This window comes from Embiotoca jacksoni, unplaced genomic scaffold (genome assembly GCF_022577435.1).
Source record: "Embiotoca jacksoni isolate LCO1_2020_lvr unplaced genomic scaffold, fEmbJac1.0.p SCAF_87, whole genome shotgun sequence".
Taxonomy (NCBI): domain Eukaryota; kingdom Metazoa; phylum Chordata; class Actinopteri; family Embiotocidae; genus Embiotoca; species Embiotoca jacksoni.
Genome location: NW_027185444.1, coordinates 753,024 through 777,972, shown reverse-complemented (window position 1 = coordinate 777,972; position 24,949 = coordinate 753,024). Strand labels below are relative to the sequence as shown.

At 39.4% G+C, this 24,949-nt stretch overlaps 1 protein-coding gene across 1 annotated transcript in view; it reads right to left on the bottom strand.

Annotated features, from left to right (window-relative positions):
• Positions 1-24,949, bottom strand: part of LOC138192500 (protocadherin-15-like) — a 191,945-nt gene that overhangs the window by 151,114 nt on the left and 15,882 nt on the right. Inside the window, exon 2 of the mRNA XM_069139932.1 lies at positions 12,297-12,352. The gene's annotated coding sequence lies outside the window, so the exon portion shown is untranslated. The remainder of the gene's footprint in view (positions 1-12,296; positions 12,353-24,949) is intronic.

Here is a 24,949-nt window from a genome sequence, read left to right as displayed (position 1 = left end):
AAAGCCTTCCATCAATACTCTAATTAGCCGCTGTGCTGAATAAATCCCTACTACAGGTTGCAGCGAAATCCAACAAAATTGCTTTGGCATGTGAGACATAGCTAATGTCAACAGCAGTAAATTACCAGACAATACCTCTGAAAATAAAAAATGACCTTTCTCAAACAGCAGATGCAATTTGTTGAGATCTGAACAGCTTGCTAGTATCTATTAAGGCATTTAATAAAAACACACACACACACACACACACACACACACACACACACACACACACACACACACACACACACACACACAGAGGGGACACGTAATAAACTTAAATGACATTGAAGAAAGGAGCTTCACAGCCATGTAATCCCCAAAAATTCAACTGGCAATCTTTAGTTCACGGATGATCACAATCAGTAATGATGAAATGTAACCCCACATAAATAAGTGAATATAAGGGGGTATTTCTGCATCGACTTCAGACTGGTGTGGCTAAAAAATGGAAAAGAATGCAGACCAAATCTAAACCATAAATTCCAGGTTCAATTTATGAACAGATAGAAAGCACTGTAACAATTATTTTATATAACTAAATCAATAACTCAGTTTAAAACATGACCAGCATTGTTGAATAAATTGTATTTGATAGCTGCATACCATCCTACAAAAAAGGTTTAGAAACACTGATCTTTATATATGTATAATTCTTTAAATATAATTCAGATGCTCAGGAGATGCTTATTTTCGACTCGTTGGGAATACTAAAAATCCCACCATACAGGCTAATTTACTCTCCATTTCAGCTTCATACTGCATCTTCATTTAATTAATGTGCTTATAGTTTTCTTCACCATGTATAATTAAGGACTATAGGCTCATTAAAGTTTATTATATCAGGTTGTTTTAAAGACAGGTAGCTTTATAACAAGTACCTTTCCAAGAGAAGGCAGCTCTTTTATTTAATTATTGTTGGGTCATTTGTAATTTCAAAGACAGGCAGCACATTTTTAAATGATACATTAGGCCCATTATTAGGACGCAAGACAGGACAAGATAATTGCATGTTTACTCTATTGTTGTGCTTTCAAATGACAAACTATAATTTATATTAAAAAAAAAAACAACCTCTTACTGGCATGTATAGGGCCTGGATGAGCATAAGGAGCTAATCCGGGTTAAGTCATCACTACCTCCACTTGGCCAAGCTTGTTTTGGTTATGGGGAAAGCTCTGAACAAAAGCGCTCTAATAATCATTTCCTGCCACGGGGCCAATTCTCCCTCTCATCTTGCCTCTGTTGCTCCAGAGAAAACGAGGGTTCAGGGTTCAGGCAGGAGTGAAGACACTCCACAGAGAGAGGTGATTAAGGGATATTCTGCTGTTTGGAAAAATCCTAGTCTTAGCACCCCTATGAAGCCATTTTAGTAAGAAATAACCAAACCAACATCATATATATAAGTCTGCGCATGTATGTGGGTTCTGTGTATTATACTACACACTATATATGAATGTATGTGTCTTTGCAAGCAACTTGTCTTATTGGGTTTCATAACTATCAATTACAAGGCCTTTCACTCTTCATTATTCTATTATTCATAATATCACTCTTCAAATATCTGCAGTGTGTGTGCCCATGCATGCTTATAATGTTATAAATAAAAAGGGGTATGGAAACAATGTTTTTTTTCATTAGATGGGATCAGTTTCTGTGGTTTGAGCCGGACAAGTAATACATAATTCAGCTAAATCTTGCAAAGCTTTTGCTATTTAAAACAAATCACTCCAAAATACTTTTAACCAGGAGCAGTTAAGTTTGACTTTGAGGTGTCGTGTATTCTTCTGAGACTGCTCGGAGTTGTGTCTATGGCTCCTTGCTGTGCAAACAGGGGAGCCAGAGGGTCCCTTTATGAATGGTGTACACTGCTTGTTTGTATTCAGCTGAGGTTTCAATCACTAAGCAGGCAATCCCTCTTTAGGGAAATCCCTATTACTGATGCATTAATACGGCACCTTCAGCCATTTCTTTAAAGCTCAAGAAATTGATTTTGCCTAACAGATGTAAACTACCATAAGTGACAGACAGCAACGATTCAATTATTGTCAATGAATGCCTTCTTTTCTTCTTTTTTTTTTTTACATTTGGGGGGTGCAGAAAATGCCTATCATCCTTTTTGGGTGGAAGGTGCGTTATTTATTGAATTACAACAACCCATTTAAAATGATTTGGAGTCACTGAATGTTTGAATACGAGTTATTTTCAAAGAGCAACTGGATGTTTATAGATTTGGATATGTGGTTTTGGGTAAGTGGTTGCACACCATATATCAATTTAGTCCACCAATATGAAATTAAAAAAGACATCTAGTCCATATCAAATATGGAAAGTGCAAATAAACTGTTGTTTCGTTCCTTATTTGTGTTCCAGTGAAATGGAGGTGTGTGCACTTCTTTGGAGCTCATTAAATCAATAGCACAATAAATCATTCAGTGGCTCAGAAAAAGTGGTCAGAAGCAAATGAACACTATTCGTTGGATGCGTTCTTGTTGCAATTTCTTTGATATTGCTTTCCCTATTTAAGGTGGACTCCTTAAAGCATATTGTGAAACCTTGTTGAAAACTAATCAAAGCAGCAGCCATGATGCTACAAGCCTTGTCAGTAAAAAAAAAAAAAAAAAAAAAAAAAAAAAAAAAATCAAGAGCTAGAAGATACTGACAGTACAAAAATGCAAGCTCCATTTTGAATATTGTTTCTCACTCGGGACAAATGGAGCAATTCTTCTTGTTGAAGCCCCATTTCCCTGGACTCTGTATGCACTCAACTGCTCAGTCCCCAAATCCTCTGCCTGTGAGCTCTCTGTAGGCGATCCCATGAGAGTATGCGCACGTGGGTAGAAGTGCAAGTACACCCAAATACACAGATGAATAAAGATCTGAAGCTGCAAAACAGATGAGAGGCTCAAATGTTACCCCTGCAACTGAACAGCAATAAACACACAGTGTATCAGTTATTCTGTGATTTGAGGGTCAAAACACAACTACCGAAAAATAAACTTTCCTCTCCTCTAGGGACGAGCGAGTACAGCATTATCTGTATCGGTATCTGTTAAACCAACTAAATGATCTGTAACCGTATCCGTACTCGGATGGGGCGGGCCTTATACCGGAAGTGGGACTAGCCAGAAGTTGTTCATTTAAGCCTGATCATTAACCTTGTTTTATTATTTTATTAAATAAACTGAAGGTGGGAAGCTGGGTGATTTATGCAGACAGTTCACATTGAAATATGTATTCTGCCTTCAGCCACTATATTCTCGCTGAAAGCGGTTGGCTGAGTGAAGATATCTTAACGAGAAAGGCGCGAGCCGATGGAACAAAAGGAAACAACCGGCAGAAGAAGAAAGCAATGAGTCACGAGCTGTAACTTGCGACTTGTCCGGTAAGGGCAAAGTCCTCCATGTAATTCAGCTGAAGATATTTCAGCCGATGCCAGAAGTGAACCAGAAGAGTCGTGAGTTGTTTCTGATCGCTGTGGAGACTGAACAAGCTGACAGAGCGTCTCTCAGCAGAGCATCACTCTTTTAGAAGCCCACATCAGCACGGATACCGACAAACATTACTCGGATGATACTCGTACTCGTCAAAAGTACATTATCCGTACCGGATACTCATTTCATCCCAGTACTTGTCTCATTCCTACTCTCCTCTCTCTTGTTGTACCTGCACTGCACCAAGTACCACACGTTAAAATATGAGAGGACAGCTTGCAGTCAGACGTGCTGATGTGTGACACCATGTGTGAAAAAAAAAAAAAATCCTTGGTACGATTGGGATGACTTGCTTTCCGAGCACAGGATGGTGCAATGGCAAATTCTGTCTCTTCTTCTCCCAGTACATTTTCTGGAGCAATGTGAACCGGACTTCATAATGCAGTTCCCAAAAGAGCACCAACCGGCATTTACTTAGCTGCCACTCACGCGACTTCACAGACAGAAAATATGGAAAGATTTTCTTCAGCTAAAACTTTAGAACTGTCTTCTGGACAAGGTCCCTAATTAACGCCAAAGAAATATCAGAGCTCAAACCAACTTTTCCACAAAACTTAATACATAAATAAATGAATGGTGTGTATGAGGTTTTTAGCTAAACATGGGTACACTGATGAGTACAGCAGTCAGCCTACCACACAGTGAAGTTATCAGTGCTGTCCATGGTGCTGAAAAAAAGCCTTCTCTGTAGCACAAAAGCTCTCCAGCTGTTGCTCTTTCTACCATTAGTCTTCATTAGCACATGAATTATTGCTTTAATAGTTTATTGCTATGAATAAAATTGATTTATCTCCGAGAAGTAAAATAATATTTTTTTTCCATGGAATGCAGTTGATGAGTCAATATTTGGAGTTGTGAAGCTGTTGAAAGAATGATGGGTTGTCAGTTCAGACGGCCAAAAGGTGGGTTCAGAGAGTTTCCAGGCTTGAGTAAGCCAGCCTTTTAAGGGAACAAAGACAGACAGGCCCGCGCACAAAACACGCATGATTCTGCTCAGGGCACCCTTTTTTCTGTCTTCAGCTTTGGTTTGTTCTGGCTGCACGCTTTACACTAGCCCCCACCCAACCCACAAGAAAAATTGAAATTGGCTGAGCGCAAATGCCGAAGGGTGTCTGAGTCGAATAAGTGTCAAGGGACGTTCATAGTTTGGCACTGACAGCTTGTGTGATATTGAGAGGTCAGTGCAACTGAGACAGCGGGTAAGCAAGAGGGAGGGAACCAGAGGCGGGGAAGGGAGGTCAGAGACAGCAACAAGACAGGGTGTGTGTTTTCGTGTGTGTCGGTGTGTGCGGGGAGAGGGAGGGGGCGGAGGGGGGGGGGGGGGGGGGGTCTAAATGTACTTCTCATTCCCAGAGACAATAACAGCAGGAAAACATAAATACAATCAACTCTGTCCTTCTGTCAGTCCAAATAAACTCTCAGATGAGTGAGAATGAATTGAAAAGAAAGCTGCCACGACCACTACAAAACCATTGTTGATAATCTGAAATAAAGGATGAGGTTAAGGCCAAAGCAACACAACTGACTCACTAGTGTAGAGTACACAGAATATCCATGAGCTGTAGTCTGCACAGGCCGTGGATTTAAAAAGAACTAACTTGTTTGCTCAAAATACCATATTATGGTATTTTCCTGCTCCTCACAGAGGTGGTAAATATGCAATCAAAGAATGTGAATTCCAATCCAAGAGCAAGTCTAACAATGTCCTATTCAACTGAGCTCAAAGTGCAGAATTATGCAAAATATCTATGCTCCAAGATTTGAGCCACTGTGCAAGCATTTATAGTGCAGACCTGGAGTTGATATATATTTTATTGATGTCGGAGTTTTCTGCATGAGAAATCATCCTTGGTGTGAAAAGGCTTTTAGTGGGGTAAACTGTATGGACATGCAAAAAAACATCAGGTCAATCATCACTAAAAAACAAAAGCAATTTGAGAAAAAAAAATACTTTTCACGTATATCCTTGCATGGGAACTCATTTTATTGGACACTTGGGAGCCATGGAAACAAGCTGTGACCAATACTGACATGTTATATCACTCTTTCATATGCAACAATTACAGACAATATTAATATTCATTCAGAGTCTGCTTTTAGCTCTGTCTTGGTCGCCACCTACACCTGAGGGAAACATCTGGCTCTTTAGCTGCTAAATGCTCCACTATATGTCCACCAACTAGTACCGAACTAGACGGGTAGCGCACAGTGGTTTTATCAGAGCTTTAACGTTAACAACAGCTGCCTGTCGTAAAATAGGTGACGCAGTGAACTTGGTGAGTGAATCAAAGCATAAAGCTAAAACCATGAGCAGAAAAGAGTTGAAACAACTATTGGAATGGCAGAGTTGGGGGAAAATGTATATATTTTTTTCCACATAGGAACACCATACACCAGTAATAAGCAAACTGGTTGCAACTGAAATGAAAACGACATGGTTATTTCTGTAATACTTGTAATTTTTTTTTTATTTTAGTGCCCTGCAGCTGTGTGACAGGAGATACTCATGAGACATGTCTGACATGGGCATAGAAGCTAAAGGGGTTAGATAATTGGATCACACTGGGACAAAAGCACGAGCATCAGATCTGTTACAAGGCATCCCAGAGGCAAAAAAAAACCAAGACTGAGGGCTGTGATGAAAATATTCCCTCTAAATGTTTTTTTCCCCCCTCTCTTGCCTTTTCTTCTCCTCTTCAGAGTGGACCACAGTAACCTTGGGAAGTGAGCTCTTTTGACAGCTCCCACAGGTTATTACTTTTACGACCAGAGGCAACCAGACCTCCAGAGAGTCCATTAGCACCTGGAAAAGCAGTTGACCTCTTCAACTGGCAAGCAGTTTTAAACTGGACTTCATCAAATCAAATGCTTATTACTTATCAAAACCTGACAAACAAGTTATTTTGTTTAATTAGGTGAGCCATTTCTGTGGACACTAATTGGTGTCAAAGCTTGTTTACAGAGATGGAATTGTATTTTTTTTTTATCACTCAGTGCAAAGCAATACAATGTGACGATGCACTGTTTTGATTAAAGGAGTATAAAAGATTAAGGCCTGACTAGCGTTTAAAAAGACAACTAAAACATGAATAATAAAATTAATTTTGTATAAATTCTCAGTTAGGTTTTAATCATATATATATATAAATATATCAATCATTAAAATTACTTTTATAATATTCAGTTTTGTGTGGAAGGATGACTGACACATGAAAACAGACAGACTTTTAGTTTTTTACATTGTGTGAGACTTTACTCTTCACTCTCTTGCACCATTTATTGTCCATCTCTCCTCCCATCTACCAAATTCTGAGTCTTGTTCTGTCTTTATCGCTCTCTTTTGGATCACCATTCCTTGTGTCTGGAACTACAGATAAGACACAGGAAATTACGTACGTAGATGCCATCAGCAGATAAGGTCTAGATGGGGCTGAGATAAAAAACAACAACTTTCAAGCAGATACAAAGAGGAAGAGAGAGGCAACAAAAGCTATAAACCTTCTCCGCAGTGAAACATGCCCTCGGCCTTTGTGCCTAGTAGGCAGATGTCTGATTACACCTCAGAGTGTTTGTACAGTATGAGAAAAATGATTGGCGAACAGCCTCTCTCGAATCAAAAGAGACCTCCAGATTAACTGAATTTAGTTAATTGCGCTCTCTAGACTTTAGCACACACCCTTTTTATAAAATCATTCTGTCATTTCAACCTGCGAACACCCCGGGTGGCGTGTAAGCGTATGGATATAAATGCATGTGCATGATGAATAATATGCAGTTTCTGACATTTATAAATGCCTTTCACACAAGCAATCAGACAGCAGTGACGTGACAAAGACTAGAATCAAAGGTGGTGGAGTGAGTCCAATTTCAAGAGCTCCACAACATGCAGAATACTCTGGCGACAGAACGGGACTGGAGACAGACAGCTGTCAGACAAACGACATGTGAAGTGCCGTAGAGTTCGGCCCTAATCAAAGCTTTGGGCTCACCAGCAACGACTCCATGTTATTACTTGTCAGATTTTGTGTGTCCTGAATATGCCCTTTCACTATAGGCACGCTTATTGACAAGTAGATGGGCGAGAGCTGGCTTTTTCAGCATCACTTAAAAATATATTTTTAAAATATCGAACTCTTTTGTGCACAGGTATGAAACTTGTTTGATTAAGACAACAGAAAATATGACTAAACCAACCAATGTCACTTTTGTGAGGTTATTTCATCTCAACAAAATGTAAATGTTTAAATAACTATTATGAAGGCGAACGGTGGAGGGATGGGTGGAGACTATTTGCATAATCATAAACGCGCATGTACTGAATGAAGGTGAAGGTGTACGGTCACATGTAAGCCACTTTAAGGCATTCAGGAATTGTTTTTTAGAAATACCTCTGATTACGTAATTTTAATAAACAAAGAGGAGGTCAGTCAATGCCAAGAGAGGGACTTTAAGTCCACAAATTGCTGCAAGGGAAATTCAACAAGTGATTTTTTTTTTTTCTATTCACGGCACGTGTTAATCAGCCTTTCCCACTTTCTGAGATTCTCACTTTGTCATGCTCTGTCACCACCTTCATAATGCTTTAAAACTACAATAAGATGCAGTTCTACTTCACAGTCACAAGAAGTACTAAATAAAACAGAATTGAAATACCAAGCACAAAGCACAGAAACTTTCTGAATACACAAGATTTACTGGGTGACCCCCACTGCTAAATGACAAACACAAAGACATTATTCCAGGGAATTACATCCTGCTTTGCGCTCTGCACCCACACTCCACTTGTGTCATATGTTCCCTGAACCTGTTAAAACTGACTTCCAGGTGAACTGCAAGCCAATTTAGTATAGGTTTGAAGATGCCAAGGAAAAACACACACACACACACACACACACACACACACACACACACACACACACACACACACACACACACACACACACACACGAGAAAAAAAAAAGCCAAGATAACACAGCGTTTCTCAATTGCTTGTTTGTGTTCCGCCTATCGGAAACATTCAAATGAAATTGGAAATGAGTGAAACAACAATCATAAACTTGCTGCAATTTTTAACATCCCATTAAGGGATGCAAGGAAATGGTTTGCTGATTATTGTTTTGTCAGACAGATGTATTCAGGGCTTGAGGAGAGAGATTATATTAGTATTACAGTGAAGATGTAGAAGGGCATCAAATTGGATTGTCTCGAAGCCACACTTTCCTCTTTCTCCTCCATTCTGATAGGAATCTCATGAAGAGGCAGGGACTGCTTTGAAAGACAACATTACCAAATGTGATTAATCATGACATGAAAAGGATAAAGCCAGAATCTTTGGCTCAGCCGTGACCTTAAAACAAATAGAACCCTTTATGGTTCAGGTGTGATTTAGTCCTTTAATTAAGACTATTGAGCTGGAGCCGTTAACGCTACCTCAGCTGTGACTTAACTCAAGGTTGCCTTGTATGTCCAGTCGCAGATCCTGATCCCCCATCTTAGCACTATGTGAGCCTGATGTCAGCGCCTCTACTTGACAGAACATGCTACTTGGAGTATGACCATCTGAACCCCATCAGCTCCACTCGCCTTTACGCTCCATCCACTTGCTCAGTCTATATTCCTTATGCTGTGGTACATGCCCCACTTCCTGCACCACTGCCTCTGTATTTATCCCATCTCTTCTCTTCTCTCTTCTCCTTGTTCTTCAGTTCACACACAAACTCTGAACCTGTCACTCAGTAAGTGGATTGCAAATCTGTGTGCGTAGTTGCTGTGTTTGTGTCTGTGTGCAAGTTACCTTCAGAAGTGGCGGACCAAAAGCTAAATTCAACACCAGATTTTGTCCTATTTACACTACAAAGCAATGGCAGAAACTGAGAGGAGGAGACTGTCAAAAACAGAAAGGTAGCTATACAGAGAGAAATTCATATTATCAACATGTGACTCCTAATTTGCACTAGTACAAAATTTCAGTATTTGTATCTTTGAAAGACTTTTCCAGATGAAAATGAGGAAATTTGCAGCAACTACATTAGTATAAGGATTTAAATTACACAATACAAGCTAAAACTCCTTATAACATGGTGTGAAAAGTCATTTTATTAAAAATGTATCAATAATTACATAAATATCAAGTAGACTATCGCACCCTCCAGCAGACAGGGTCCTGATCTGGTGGTCTTTCATCCACACCTTCACTGACCTGGCTGTGTGGCATGGAGCATTGTCCTGGTGGAAAAAACACTCCTCCGAATTGGGGAACATTGTCAGAGCAGAAGGAAGCAAGTTTTCTTCCAGGACAACTTTGTACTTGGCTTGATTCATGCGTCCTTCACAAAGATAAATCTGCCCGATTTCAGCCTTGCTGAAGCACCCCCAGATCATCACCGATCCTCCACCAAATGTCGTAGTAGGTGTGAGACACTGGCTTATAGGCCTTTCCAGGTCTCCGTCTAACCATTAGACGACCAGGTGTTGGGCAAAGCTGAAAATTGGTGGACTGATCAGAGAAGATGATCTTACTCCTGTCCTCTATGGTCCAATCCTTATGGTCTTTTGCAAACCTCAGCCTGGCTCTTCTTTGCTTCTCGTAGATGAAGGTCTTTTTTCTAGCTTTGCACGACATCAGCCCTGCCCCTAGGAGATTGTTTCTAACTGTCCTCGCCGTGCACTTCACCCCAGCTGCTGTTTAACATTATTTTTGGAGGTCACTTGATGTCATCCTACAGTTGCTGATTGACATTCGAATGAGTTGGCGGTCACCCCCACGAGTGGAGAGTTGTTTTCATCCTCTGCCGGTCTGTAGCTTTGTTGTCCCTTATGTCTGCTGCTTGACCTTGTTGTTATGAACCGCCGTCTTTGAAATTTTAAGGATGGAAGCAACCTGACACTCACTGTATCCCTCTGCCAGTAAAACCAGAATTGAACCCTTCTTTTCCTCACTCAAAACTTTTCTTTTTAACTCTTTTGGCATGGTCAATATTCACTTTTTTTTTTTTTTTTTTTTTTTTAATTCCAATTACTTTTGAGGTACTACTAGCACTGTTTCTGCCATCCAGCTGGTCCTATTGCAAGAGGATAGTGATGACCACAGCACTGTTTTGTATACTTTTCTCCATTAAATAAGATTTGGTTCAGGTGATCACCTAATCAGTACCTCATTAAGTAGAATCAGGTGTGCCTGTATTGGAATTCAACAGACACTGGAATGGAATGGCTACCATACACATAGAGATGCTGATTTAAGAACAATTTTGAGTGGTCTCTTAATTTTTTCCAGAGCTGTAGATGTGCTTTACTTAGCTGGTGTATTTATGCAGATCACCCCTTTATCAATTGATTTCTGGCGCTGCTTCTTTTAATAGTGAGCATGGGTAACACTAATTATGAGTTGTGTGTCACTCACCTGGTTAATAATGGATGTGTACAGGGGTGTGGTGCTATTTAATAAAGAACCAGAGCACACCTGAACATCACTTGAACTGCACAGGTGCGAGCGGTTAAGTTGTGGCTCATTGCTAAGGTTGTGTAACCATTGCCATGGTGATAGTCATTGATGTATGTTTCCATTGCTTTAATTTAACAAAGTCTACCGTATAATCATGCTGTTTTTAAATAGTTATTCTGCATTACTTATCCTAAGTGTGATTGTCTGATTTACGTCACAACAGGTTCCAGCAAATTTTTCAAAATAAAAGTCTTGTTAAAAAATTGTCTTTCTGTCCACTGAAATTAAATATATGGCTTTTAATTTGAAAGGTACATTAAGTGCTGAGTTATCATTAATGCATTATGCAGTAACTTTAAAGGGGTAAATGGTAGCAGATCAAAAGGAGGCTTCTGGTAAATGTCTTGAATCAATATGACAACTCTGACCATCCAAATTGTGTTATTTGGCTCTCTTGCATGACACACTTCAGTGATTATTGGATCTTCAAGCACTTAAAAATGTTAAAGAATTTCATCCATATTAGGAGACCTGTGAACATTTATTTCCACACATGGATAAAAAAGTAGCACAGTGTCGTTCCAAGTGTCTTAGAAGCCCCAACAAAGCAAAATGTGAAGAGTCATTTATTATGAGGCCAATTACATACATCAGTGCAGCTCTATTTAGCAATATTTTTTCCCAAAAGTAAAATAATTTCCTGCAAAGAAAAATTGTTGCTGGTACTGTGAATCCTACTGGACATTACATGCAGTTTGAGCTCAGTTTTGGCACCTTGGCTGTGCGGTTTATGGCACATAATATTCATAATATGGTATTTTTTGCAGTGAGTTTCTTCTAGTTGGCTTTCCGTTCTAGTATTAAAGGTACAGGTCGACCTTGGTAATCCCTACAATTCTTACTGTAAAGACAAGATAATCTGGGCTGGGGACACTGACTATCTAGGGAAGGGTCAACACTGACCGAGTACCCTTTAAATATTTACCAGGTGCACACTGGACAAGCAGTTTTATGATGGCAAGAGATTTGCTTGAGACAGAGAGCATCAGCAAATGTCAGGGTGAATCATCTTAGGGACATAAATAAAACATAGAAAAGCAATGCTTTCAAAACCTGTGTGGTCCATCCTGTCTGATTCAGTATGTCTCTAGGATGTCCCACTCTTGTCCAGCCGAGCAAAATCACAGCGCAATCGACTGGCTAAGTAGAACATAAAAAGGACACTAATGAACACATGCATGCACGTAACAGAAACAGAATCTTTTACAGATTACAAAACCAAAAGATAACCAAAAGACAAAAATCTTAACGAGAAATACCTAATCGGAGTTCCAGTGATCAAACCACATCTCGCCCTTTTGTTAAATTCACACACCTGTAAAGAAAAAAGAAGGGTTGTGTAAGACAATGAACAACATCTAAATAGAAACACATGCAGAAATATACCATAGGTCAGTTAACAGCATTATCTGCTCACCTACTTGTGAGCATGAGTGTATTCACAATCTCTTTCTCAAATAATCACCCCTCATCCTCCCACATTTTCTGTCTGTCTCTGTTATAGTGTTCAGCGATGCATACAGGAACTAGCCTACAAACACTTGAGGTTGTCATGTGGAAAGATGGAGAGCAGTCTTGTAGGGTTATGTACTGTGGTGGATCCTGAGTTTATACCTGATTGAAATCTAATTTTCTGGACCAAAGCTGAACCCATTTCGACACAGAACAGTGGATACTGTGAGAAACGGTGGGTGTAAAGGTCCCCGCTACATGTTTAAATTGCATTATAGCATTATGTCTCATGAGATCTGACTTTGTGAAATGTTCTGTTTTAAATGACTGAGCCCTGCACTTTCATTACTGTTGCAATATACAGCTACACAAGCAAGCACCTGAGTATGTTTATCACTATGTTAGAGCACATAAAGGTGTGACATGCATACAGACACAAAGAGTTGCATCTTTCTGTTTTCTATGCTGTTTGCACTGTTTAGTTTGGAGCTTTAATTGTCTGAACAATTGTTTTGCATTGTGTACCCTATCTGAATACTGATTTTTCAAGGTACAATATGGGTGCACCCTTAAAAACTTACAGGAGTACTCCAATAATAGCACATACAAATGTATAGAGGACATTTTCAAAAAATAATTAGCTTACACTTTTTAAAAAGAGAATTAGTTATATAGTTAGCCTAAGTCTTCAAATTATTGTCCTTAGATTGAACATCAAACATATCAAAAGTATCCAAAAATTTCACACAAACACATCCAGTGACACTGAACATATGCTACATATGCAAAGTAAGTAATTAAAATAGAAAAGTCCAAACGGCACTCTACTACAAAATATTTGTAGATTACCATGTTTACTGCCAGCTGTCCATTAAGCAAACAGAACAAAAATGAACTCAACTGTACACGGAGTCAATGAAATTCAACATTGACTACATATTCTGATAACTTTGTGGTATCCAGATTTATGCTCTAGTATGCTCTCATACAGGTCTGATGAAACAGATTATTATTATTATTATTATTTTATTCTAATGGGAGCAAACACTAATTAAAGCATATTTTTCTTGCATCAAGTCCAGTTGGAGTTGCTGATCTTTTAACATACTGTTCACACTTTGCCTTTTGTGTAGACACAATGTTAAACAACAACATTTCTGACCAACAAGTCAGGCGTGATTGATGTCATCACGAATCATGGGGAGGCTCAACATTTCCTGGACAATATCTGTGCTGGACAAGGTAGACATATATCATCTCATCTGACAGTAAACTGGCAAACGATAATGTTCTGTTGTTGTTGTTGTTTGCTAGAGAAACGCATTTCATCATATTTAAATGGTCGTCATACTGATTGACATCACTGGAGATGTTTTCACAGAAACATTATCTAATAATCTGATCAATTCCAAAATGAACGCATATATGGAGTTGATCAGTGACCTGTGCACCAACCTCCAAAACTCTCAGTAGAGGAATTTCGGTTAGGCATGGCAGTTATGAAGGTGTGCTTATAATGGCAGGAAATGACCTGCAGAGAGCTTTCAGTTTTAAAGTAGTTCTGGCATCATAGAGAAACCTTAACACGTGTTCTCCTCATCGAAGTAATCAAACAAGTTAAATAGCCTTCAGGTGAAACTGCAGAGCCCCACTGAGAATGAATCAATCCACAGGCTAAAATGCACCTGCTTCTTAAAGTGGGTGAACCGTTTCAGATAGGCAAAGAAAAAGAATATGTAATGCATACACTATTTCTCCACATATGAACTAAATGAAAATGCGTGAAAATAAATAGGAAATGTCGCATTGTAAATACAATTTCCTTTGTGGAGTCAGTCATATCACATGGAAGGCATTTACATGCATTGGGTGGTTGATGGAGGGTTTATTATAGAGTGTCTTCTGAGACACACTGACTTAAATGCATAAAGGGCCACATGAAATGTATGCAGTGTTGGCATTAGTTTTTGAAAGAACGAGACGAAATGAATAAATTGGAGAGCAGAGAGGCCATATCAGATTTCAGAGTGAAGTGTATATGGCATCATGTAACCGTGAGATAAAGCTTCAGGGAAACATGTGGGAGTGGATAAACACATCTCTCAGATGCCTCAGCAGACGATGGTGTATGCCCCAGTCACGGATTGCTTCCCAGAGCACTGCTTCATTTCCCGTCTCGTCCTTTAGTAATGAATAGCATTCATCAATGCATGGATACGTCTCTGTGGCCGTAAGCAGTGAAAAACGACAGGAGGGGGAAGACAAAGACAATGGTGGGATGAGTCATTGTCTTGCTCCTCGACGCTGACATGCTGGACTAATGAAATGCTTTAATTCAATCGCCGCAGTCAATACGTTCTTGACATCCAAATCTTCTGGTGTCCATGATTACACCTTGATAGTCTCTTTCGCGGGCTGTCAAGAAATGGACAGTTGTCAAGGTTCAACAATCAGAGCGGCGGAGGCAGACAAGCATGCTCTCTGGAAATGATTCACAATGATCATCAGCCATGCTGCGCTGACGGCTTGGAGGATCAAGGCTCCACAAAGCCATTGTCACTGTCACTACAAGCAGACTATACTTCTGGTGCTGCCTCGTCCCCTCCCGCCCCCGTGGTCCCGAGGACGAGTTTCTGCTGCGCTGCACTGTGCCATGCAGTTTCAGCCCGGATTTTCCTATGAGCTTAACAGGGAGTGTAGCCCTCTCATTGTTTAGCACTTCAAAGGAAACAAGAGAAAGAGAGCGAGGGCGAGAGAGAAAAGGAGGTGATAGACAGTGTAAGAAAGGGAACATTAAAAAGGAGAAGGGAGAGGGGAAGCAGCAAAGAAACAGAGTAGGAGGGAAAATATGAGAGAAATTAGAAGAAAGGTGATGGACAGAGGGTGAATGCAAAGAGTTGCTTCACAGCAGTTGAATTTGCCGCAGGCTACATCCAGTCGGTCCGTTAAAAAAAAGAAGAAGCAAAGATTCAAGAAAGAACCAAGGCAAATTTATTGTTTTATTCTGCAGCTCACTACACTGGTATGATTTTTTTGGGGCATTTTTGCCTTTATTTTATAGTGACAGTGAGAGGGAGGGAGATGAGAAGAGGGATGACATGCAGTGAAGGGACTCACTGCTCAGAGCACGTGCACACACGGTATGCACCCTAACCACTCAGCTGATATGCTTAGGCCAAGTGTCAAATTAAATCTAACAATAATATTTTGCCAAATAACAAGGACATATGGAAATCCTATTAGGTATTTTGTTTTGGACTTCTGGCACATAAGCTGGTATATTGAATTATACAGAATTTCTGTGGAAGCCAAATGGTGCTTTTCTGTACCTTCACAATGACTTCTCCCAGTAGAGAACTGCCTCTGACATTTAGCAATCTTGTCCAAGGGCCAGCCAGTCCTAATTTCTAAATGACAAAATGTTTGTCAATGTTTTCCAAAAACAAAATATCAAACTGACAAACTTTAAGTCATGGTTATTTCAGGCACATAAGAAACATATGGCTAAAGTTAGGGGGAGATTGAATATAAAGAAGTGCTACAGGAAAGTTTGATATTTTTGACAAATGTGCTTATTTCAGTTTTTTTTAAGAGTGTCAGATGACAAGATCGATACCACTTTAATCAGTCTGGAACCAGGAGACAGTAAGCTTGTAACATATTGAGTGAAGGCAGAGGAAAACACCTCAATATTGTGGAGTATCTGCTGGTCACTTGATCTCACTAGAAAATACTCAAAGAATGTACTACCATGAAACAGTTCAGCACATTACTCCCTAAAGAACTAAACCTTGACTTCAGGTTTTGTGTGGATAAAACTAAAAATATTTTACTGTAATTGATGAGCATTAGGGATGCCGGCATAGTTAGACATAATTATTTTTTTCCCTATGGACAGAGCCAAGCTGGCTGTTTGCCCTATTGTCCACTCTATATACTTAGGTAAGCTAACATAAGGGTGGTACGTGCTTATTTACTCAAATGTCAATTCCATTAGACACTATATGGTTAAGATTAGGCAGCATTTCATGAATTAACTTATAGAATGATTAATGTCATGTCAGCAAGACAATAAATCCAACATTACCAGCCCACAACCAAAATGCTTAAGTAGCTTTTCTGGAGAGGACAGTCAGGCTATCATAGAACTAACTTCATGCATTTGGGGTTGTGTGCAAGTTGAACTTCAGTTATGAGGATAAAAACAGCCATGTTTAAGTGAAAAAAGGACAAAACGTCATGCAAAGTATCTGCTTGTGAAGATAATTAATTATGAGATGCAGGAATTTCAGCCCAACCCCATTTCTCCACCACACGCTTAATTACCTGTCTCGTAGTCTGGCAGTTATGATAATGAGAGAGCATTAGTTAATCCGTGTAATATTGAGAAATAACAGCACATCTGCATAAAATGAGGAACGAGGACCTTCACGTTCAAATTCATCTTGAAGTTTTCCTGGATTACATTTTTAAGGAAAATTGGGCCATTAAGACCACAGATTCATCGAATCTCTTATGTAACGTTCAAGCTATTTTTTTTTCTTCAGCAAATCAAAGTCTTATTTTCAAAAGCTAAAATTAAAGAAATTGGTCTTCTAACAAAATCAAGTCTTGTAAACAGGACACAGAACGTTGAACCCCCTTTAGATTTTCAGCTACACAGAGAGAGCTTATGATTACTATTGCTTATCTTTGCTGTGCCTCCTTCTGTGTGTCTTGCAGCTTTGGCCATGTTAAAACAGAGGCACCACCTCAAACAGCTTTGAGTTAAATCTCTATACAATGGCAGAATGTTCAAAATATGCATATTAACAGTTGCATTACTCTTTCTACATCGGTCCTCCTTTAAGGAGCTTATCTGCAGACTCGAGAGGGAGAGAAAAGGAAGCAGGACGATTAAACAGTCGATGTGTATTGAAGGATCTTTAAGGACTGTAATGAGAGGATGTCTGTGTATTTTATTTTTGATCAGGAAGAGGTTCTCTAAAGGTATGGTTAAACGTTCATCTGTACTATAGCCTGACTCACTGGATGTAAAATGTTGTTATAAACGACTATTTCCGGCGACATTCTCCTTCTTTTCTACTTTCTGTATGATACCGTTTTCAAAATCCCGTTGCAGAGAGAAACAACAGCCACAACCTCCACGCAAACTACTTACACGCTGAAAATGGCTCGTTTTGACAAATGTTTGAAATATGCAATAGAGCAGGCCCGCTGTTCTTTTTTAGTCTTTTGCTATTTTAATGCCAGGGATCGCCTCCCCATGTGCAAATGCTCCACCAAAACAAGTTCTCACCCCGTCACGATTTCGCTACGGCACCCTCACTGTTTGAATAAGTACAAGCAAGCCGGAGCGCTTTTCCCCCCTATAGCAGAGAGATACAGTATATGGGTGCAGGCAGACCATTCTCCAGTGCTAGTACAGCAAGTGTGAGACTATGTCTTCTTCAGCACTTCTTTAAACCATTATTGTAATTACAGTACTGTTCTGCTTGGGGTCTTAGAACCCTGCATGAGGTAAACATAAGTCATAAGCTCCAACAAGCTCCAGCCTGGTGTGCTAATTCTCAGCATGCAGTAAGTTAGTGATTTTCTAAATGTAATGGTGAAAGCAATGCATGAATTAAATATTTACAGTCATTGTTTTCATTATTATAGAAATGCTGTACTGATAGCAGTCTTGAGTTAGGCTGAATGTGACAATTTTAACAATGCACCCAATCCAGCAGCGCATATTGCTCTACCTGAGCACTTAAAACCCCATAAAAGCCAATGGCGACAGCGTGTGAAACTGGTGACTTTGGCATTAGCATTCCCTTTCATCAGGGGATTTCCCTTTTCATGAGATGAAGACCAAAACACTCCATTTGTGACTCAAACCCAAGCATCAAATATCCCTAACATGAATACAATTAGAGTTTGGTTGGTGGGCATTGTTAGGGTGCAGACTGACAGAGAGGTCTGCCTGTGAGGCACTGTTGAGGGTCTAGAGAACATTTTACATTTGCAGTGCTGAATTTAAAAGAAAAAATTTAAAAAAAAATTCTGGTGAAGACTCTGCTAGTTGAACATATAGCTAGACAATTAGGGATTTACTATGTCAGGGTGATGATAGTAAAATATAATAAGATACAGTTAAGTGTACTGTATATAATAATACAGTCTGGATCAGTTGTTTTTGACATCCCACGGAGTTTAGTTTCATAGTTCTATAGTGACCAGATACAAGACTGGGTGATACTGCTCATCTACTGTAGCTAGGCACTGGGAATAACGATATTAACAACATTTGCTCACTGATAATAACTAAATAGTACCAAAAAAAGCAAAGCAAGGATAGAAAAGGTGGGATTTGTAAAGTACAATACGAAACTGCAAGTGAAGTTAGTGCTGAAAAAAAATGAAAAAAAAGGATCCATATCAAATTATAGGAAAAGCTTCCTCCATTCCAAAGTCTTTTTTGTGTATGTTTATTATACCTAATGAAAATGGTAATGCTGTTTTTTTTTTGTTTTTTTTTTACGTGTTTCTGATACAAAACAGTGTAACTCGGTGTAAGTTCAATAATGTCTGACTTCCTCACACATTTATGGGGCAGGTTTAGCCAGTAAGCATTTTGTGACAGTTCTCTTTCATTAGTACGATAAATCATATGTCACCTGGTTTTCTTTCACCCGAAAGCAAAACTCTGACAGTCAGTGAGATCATAAAGTCTATGAGTCTTTATCATAGTGAAAGATGTTTTAAAATAACCTCACACCTGTACACAAATGCAGTCACCCTGTAAGTAACGTGACACCTGACTTTATTAGATAATTCATCAGTGCCTTCAGTGGGTGCTAAAAGAAGCTCCCCTTTATGATTTCATTCAGCATGTGACACTCCCTGGACCTGTGGTGGGAGCCATTGAGCTGAGATATTCCTTATTATTAACACGTGTCATGGCTGATGTGCCTTAATGGACAGTAAAAGCCATTGAGACACTCTCTCGTGAGAAAACAGCAGCGCTCAAACTGCCATTTTGGGGAAAAATAAAAAGTGTGGACAGACTCAGTAAATGACATGCAAGACAGAGAGGTAGAAAGAGACACATCTTTCCATTTAGTCCTGGAAATTATAGCAGATGCCATTAAACTCCATAGACAAAGTAGAAAGATTAATGCAATTGATTGAGTTTTATCTTATCTTGCTCAGCACAGCAATGATCAATGATGGCTGTTTTCCAGAGTGCAGAGAACACATTTTAAACTGAAGGTCTGAAGCACTTTCTGCACTTTTCAAGATTATATCAAGCCATTCAGTGAGTGTCCACAAAGGGTCAAGGAAACAACTGCATTGGTATTCATTGTTTTTCCACAGAGAAGCCTGGCTCTTTTAGTTGAAGTGGTACTCTTTCCCTGTATCCAGCACACAGATGAGGTTTGTGGCACGTGTGTGGAAACACAGAGATACAAGGGCAAGTTATAAACCAAGAATGATTGAAAGATTACCGAGTGACATGTGGTCCCAGCTTGGTCCTTTGTGGTGTTTAGTTGAACTTTTCTGGACTTTCCCCTCAGGCACACCTTGTCTGTTCTGACTTGTCACAGAGGCTGGACACATTTAGGGCTATGTCTCCCTCCCTGCCATAAAGTAACACCATGTACTTACTCGGATACTATAATTTAGGAATGCTGTTGCTGGTTACGTTTTTTTCTTACTTTCCTGTAGTTGTACCCCATCACCTTTTGCTCCGTAGTCCAAAAAAGGAATGGCCTATGGCGTCCTCTTCTTTTTAGCCATGTAATCCAACTTGAAATATCTTAACTACCAGGGCGGATCAAAAAGTTTCACGACTGTTCCTTTTGTGTGTGAATGGAACACAGCGCTGTGATGTACACAAAGCAGGGGAAAGCTATAACCTTCATGCATACAGTAAGCATAAGTTTTCTTGCTTGATCAACACCAGCCTATGAGTTACACACACAACTTGACAAACAGAAAGAACATCACAGTTTCACTCTGGGGGACAAATTCACAGTGCACAACCCTGCGAATGTAAAAAAAACAAAAAAAAACAGCCGGTTGTACTACTGACCTGATGCGTCTTTTACGGTCTCAGACAGTGACTTTCTGCCACTGTTGAAACATGAATGCCACTCAAAACCCCTCTCCCGATTTACTGCTTCATTACCATAGATTTTCTGAACCATGTCAAGGGTCTCCGTTTGACACAAAATCTGACGTGCCCCCTCTGCTAATGTCCCCTAAGAAATCGACAATGGACTAGACCAGTAATCTTAAAAATGTGTGCAACTCAGGTGCGGATGTTTATTTAAGCAATACAACTTGGGTTACTCTTCCTCCTGCTCCGTGTGCATCACTCTGCCTCTCCACTCCATTCACGCTCAGCAGGAGCAGTCTTGGAACTTTTTGATCCACCCATGTATTGGATAGATTGACACGGAATGGTTCCCAAAGGAAGCCCCTGATTATTCATCTAACACTACCAGCAGGTTAAAGCTTTTACTTAAATACTGAAATATCTTGACTCGTAGACACTAATGGAGCACAGACTGCAGTTGTCTCCAGGAGCACCTGCTGTTTTGGTTCATGTCAGTGTAGCCGTGTAACATGCAAAAGTGCTGGCTAAATATAGCTAAAGAGGAATATTAACCAAAGTCTCAGGGCCAAGATTTCACAATAATGACTATGAGCATCGCCTTACATTGGGTATTATTCAATTATTGGACTGCACAGAGTATCCCTTTAATGAACAGATGAATGGTCATTTGAATTGCATGTGGGCTGATTTGAAATGCATAATAAGCAACTTTGAATAAGATTATCACTTCCTGGACAGTGATCACATTGGTAGTAATTACCGTTGACCCTAGGAAATTAAAGCGTAATACACCAAAGACAAAAGAAAAAGCCCTGAAAGGAGGCTGTATGCTGGTGTCCCCATTTTTTTGACTTCACAGTGTGGGTTTATGCCAAAACAAGACCTCAGCCTGAACTGCTACTAAATAAAACAGATACAGCCATTAAATGTTCGTGTGCTGTTGTGTCCTATTCTGGTGAACTCAAGAATAAAACCTGTGCTTGATGTGTTTGAGCAGTGCATGTGTAACATTTAACAGACACGAGTTTGATGTAAAATGTCTGGGGTCAAGATTTTTCAACAAAACCCAGTAAAGAGTAAGGAATGCTGGCCATTGATTGTAGCCTTTTCAAATTGGTGGCCCCGATTGTTCTCTGTTCCCCCCCAAATAAAAATCAATTACTGGAAAACTAAAAACATAAATAGACCGAAGCACTGCGTTCTATTGTATGAACTTAAGGTCACAAAGGAAAATATCTATAAGCCAGGGTGACATGTCCAATTTAGCTGTATTTTCTATCATACTGAACATAAGGTAAAAAACAAAAGCAGGCAGAGAATGACTGTCAGATACAAATAATTTGTATTGTAAATTTGTAATGGAGTCAACTGTCAATATATTCTGTGAAGGACTACAGCAACCCTGAAAAAGGCTGACACATGCAGACAAAGTGAATGAATGAAAGTGTTGTATTTTTTTGCTAAAAAAAAACACAAAAAAAACAGACTCGCATGATCTATGATTTACTTTTTAATTTCAGGGGTTTGTCATGCTCTATTTCATAATGTAAAAAAAAAATAAATAAATAAAAAAAATAATTAGAAATAATCAATTAAAACCTGACATCAGCACAACCCGTACATTTCAGAGCTAATTTACGTATGCCTAGGTGTGTATGGTTACTCCACAATTCTGCTGAGTGCCAATAAAAACTCTGGCCTCTTTTACACATTCAGAAATCCATTAATGAAGCCTCCAGCAGTGAGGAGGCCTCTGTATCATCAGCCTTACATCTGCAAAATGGTAAATGCCATCCCTCAGAAGAGTGAGAACATAACAGTGTTTTATCTAATTTGGGGCCCTTTGATCTGAAAAAAAAAAACACAGTTTGAAGACAAAGAAGCAAGTTCTTTACTATGGTAGTCAAAGATTTCAAAAAAAATTCTGAAGCTTATTGGAATAAATATTTGTGAGTCTTCCTGCAACTCTACTTGCAGGAAGAAAAAAAGAACAGCCTCAAACTACACCTTGTTATAAATAACTTATTAAAAACATTTCCTACTGGCAGAGCTTTCAACTTCACTATGGTCGCCTTGTGGATAACGGGTGACGTCCAGGTGCTCCCTTATGCAGAAAATTAGCAACTTTCAAGTGTGAGAAGTGATATTAGCAGCACGTAGTCACAGCCACTGCAAAGTGGATGCCAACAGTGGGGAATACGTTTCTGTAAAATAGTTTTCCAAATGTTGTGCACCATGTTCGCTCCAGACAGTAAAAGGCTACCAAACAGACACGCACACCATGAGGGTGCAGGTCCACTGCCTGGCTGTCAATAATCTGTTAAATGATCCTATTAGGCTGAGATACAAAATACTGTGTTGAAATAAATTTGAAATATATTTTCAGTTCTGGTTGTTCCACCACATTCAAAATCGTTACTGCTTTTGCTGTTTGCGTCGTTAACAGGCAGCTCGCTTAATGCATACAGCTATAAAAGTTGTATTTCTCTGTAATCTATCATAATGTTAAAGCTGTTCCTTATTTAATCTTTGTCAGTTTAGGAAGCTAAACAACTTTTTTGATGCTCCCCTCCAAAAAAATATATATTCAAATAATTAAATTAATATCATAATTATGTGACAACTAGTAGAAAATTGGCTAAACTAACAACTATTAGTTGAATAGGGGAATCTTAAGTCTCGGCAAGCCCTACTAAATATACACATATATTACACTGGCTTAAAACTGTGCAATCCTTTCTGCAGTATGCAGTTTCTACCAGCCTGTGTGGTCCTTGTATGACTGTGTTAAAGTCTGTATCCAATCACTTGAGGTTTTGGCTGAGTGCTGGCAGGTTGACAGGCTGTGAGCACGTGGAGTGCACTGCTTCCAGAATCTCTTTTTCCCCCCACCACATCCATCAACATGGACCCTGTCCAGCAGTTTTATTCTAAATATATACAGCAGCACCAGCAATCATCACAAACAAGAGGTCTCGTTTCTAATAATCTGTTTCAGAAGCATTCACTCGCAGGTTCAAGCAGGTTCAGTAATGAAATTGCTGAAAGACAGTAAATTACAGCTCTCTTTGGCTGAATGTAGAGTAAGAAGAATGAGGGCATCAAAGTTCAGCTCTAACAGGAGTGAAATTCTCAACTTCATGGAGGGCAACATTGTCAAGCAGTGATGAGTGAGAGGGAGAGTAATTGGTCGTGAAATTGTCATCGCACCTGCAAGACATCCTAACACTGCTCGGAAAAGTGATAACCTTCACAACAGGACGCAAGGTTACCCAGCCATTTGCTCCCTGGCCTGCCGGCTGAATAAATGCAGTCAGACTTGTGGAAATATTTGTAAGAAGCCCCTGTTGTGGGTGTTATAAGAGTGGTGATTGTGCTTGCCAACTGACTTTCAGATGCAAATGGCAGTTTTGGTGTATAAATAGCCCTCCGGCGTCTGGTTTTATCAGAGTTGTCAAGAGAATTCATAAGGGAGGTACACGGGCGAAGGATTAGACAAGAGCAGGGCAAATTCTGGCAACAGGTTTGATTTGGTGTCCTCGCTAATGGCTGTCCTCCTCAAGAGTAGAAAGTAAGAACAGGCTATTTTTAGTTTGGTAGTATACATTTACAATAGAGTAAATTATATATGCGAACCCAGTCATAAACATCATCATCTAATGGTCAACACAAAGTGAAAATGTGACTAAGTGATTTCACTATGACACAGCATTCAGTTACTCCTTTACTTTAAAAGATATATTTTCCTATTCAATGTAGTTGAATGCCATGAGGAAATCAATGCTGCACAAATCAAAACAATTTAAAGCCATGGGACAGATGTCTTACTGCCTTCTGTTCCAATAACCATTTTGTTATTCGACCAAAGAGATATGAATTTTACAAAGTGGAATGCTGTGACCCAAATACTTTGACATTTTCGCAGAACAAATCCCTCTAAAATAATCGGTGATTCCCTAACGCGCATTGTATCCGAGTATATAAATCCTCTCCTGAAAGATTGCAGTCCTGAGATCCAGTGTGAAAAACTCTTCCCAGTTTACAGTTTGATAAAATTAATCCAAAGTATGTAAAACATACCCTGTTTTTCCCCCTTTTTTCAGTCTGCAGTCATCTCAGGATCACATCTGAAAAACATAAGATGCAGTCTAAGGGTAATTCTGATGGAAACAGAGCTGATGTTTAACTAAATCCATTCTTACTGTAATGTGCATTTAAGTCAGTGCCAAGTCTTAGGAGATATCAGCGAGTCTGTCCAGTTATTCTGCTGAATCGCAATAGTGGGGGAACATGTTTTTAGTTTTAAATGCATTTTCTCCATGATATAATCTACAGTGTCAGCTCTCTGAAAAA